We start from the raw sequence: 473 nt of genomic DNA on the forward strand, positions 1-473 counted from the left end.
TAGATAGATAGATAACCAGTAGATAGATAAGTTAATCGATGCTCTTTCCTTCTTTCCTGACTTCAAAGTCCCCTTCCCTAATATTCCATATTTGAATTTTCATGTATGTTTAGTAGAATTTTCTTAAGGTGGGGTGGGGTCTCAAGGCTGGCAAGGTCAGCAGTGCATTCCTCTCGAGTGTACACAGAATCAAGAGTTCAAGGTCACTACACAGTATATTCCAGCCTAGTCTGTGTGAGGACCTGTTTCAAACACACAAAGACAGGCTCTTCCTCTAAAACCCCAGCTAGTCTTAGACTAGTGACTGTCCTGTATCAGCTCAGGAGTCACAGGCACTGGCTGTCACTCCTAGCTTTAGTTTATGACTCAGACCCTCACTGTTCTGATAGCCCTTGCACTTTGTGTCTAGAGAAGTTGTGTGAGTGACCAGAGCGATCCTATACTCTTCCCTTAACCAGCAGGGCGCAGATGGC

At 44.8% G+C, this 473-nt stretch overlaps 1 protein-coding gene across 1 annotated transcript in view; it reads left to right on the forward strand.

Moving 5' to 3' along the window:
- The window catches only part of Hectd4 (HECT domain E3 ubiquitin protein ligase 4), a 160,857-nt gene that overhangs the window by 146,172 nt on the left and 14,212 nt on the right, over nt 1–473 (forward strand).

This window comes from Mastomys coucha, unplaced genomic scaffold (genome assembly GCF_008632895.1).
Source record: "Mastomys coucha isolate ucsf_1 unplaced genomic scaffold, UCSF_Mcou_1 pScaffold22, whole genome shotgun sequence".
NCBI classification, from domain to species: domain Eukaryota; kingdom Metazoa; phylum Chordata; class Mammalia; order Rodentia; family Muridae; genus Mastomys; species Mastomys coucha.